The sequence below is a fragment of the Olea europaea genome, chromosome 12 (assembly GCF_002742605.1).
Source record: "Olea europaea var. sylvestris chromosome 12, O_europaea_v1, whole genome shotgun sequence".
Taxonomy (NCBI): Eukaryota; Viridiplantae; Streptophyta; class Magnoliopsida; order Lamiales; family Oleaceae; genus Olea; species Olea europaea.
Window position 1 is genome coordinate 5,935,683 of NC_036248.1, and position 694 is coordinate 5,936,376.

At 50.6% G+C, this 694-nt stretch overlaps 1 protein-coding gene and 1 pseudogene across 1 annotated transcript in view; one reads left to right on the forward strand and one right to left on the reverse strand.

The window, feature by feature from the left end:
* LOC111405352 (probable metal-nicotianamine transporter YSL8) overlaps positions 1-694 on the reverse strand; it is a 19,032-nt gene that overhangs the window by 10,918 nt on the left and 7,420 nt on the right. The gene's annotated exons all lie outside the window — the stretch shown is intronic.
* Positions 1-694, forward strand: part of LOC111405354 — a 12,635-nt pseudogene that overhangs the window by 8,990 nt on the left and 2,951 nt on the right.

The window sequence follows — 694 nt, forward strand, 5'->3', positions numbered from 1 at the left end:
GCTCGGTCACTGTCTTTGGCGGAGTTTTGGATAAAGACATCTTGAAGGCCTCACACTTTATGGCATATGTGAGGGCAGAAACCGCTGCAGTTATGTGTAGGTCGGGAATCTGAAGTCTTTCCTTGTTGAACCTGGTCATGAAGTCACGTAAGGTCTCATTTTGCCCCTGTCTAAGTTGCATGAGGGAAGCCGCTGTCTTCCTGATGCGTTTGCTGCTTGCGAAGAAAGCGGAGAACTTGTCCGCCAAATTCGAGAATGAGGCTATGGGGTTGGACTCTAAGGTTGAGAACCAATCCCTAGCGGCATTCGTCAAGGTTTGCGGGAAGGCCTTGCACATCACCTGATCTGGTGCGACCTGTAAATTCATGACGTCCGTGTATATGTTCAGATGATTGATTGGATCGGTGGTCCCATCATACTCTTTGATCCTAGGATACTTAAATCTGTCCGGCAAGGGGAATGTTAATATCTCGGGAGTAAATGGAGTATTGGGACTGAATCTTGTCGTCCCTTTATTGCCCTGAAGTAGGCCCGCTGCAATTCCTTCTTGAATAATCCTAGCGAGTTCCCCGGACTCCATGGTCACTGATCTCGAGGCCGAGGTCACATGTGGTATACCCGAGGCCCCTGCTCCGCCGTTGTCAGGGACATGAGCTCGAGCTCGAGCATCAGCCATAAAACCCCCCTGGGGTGC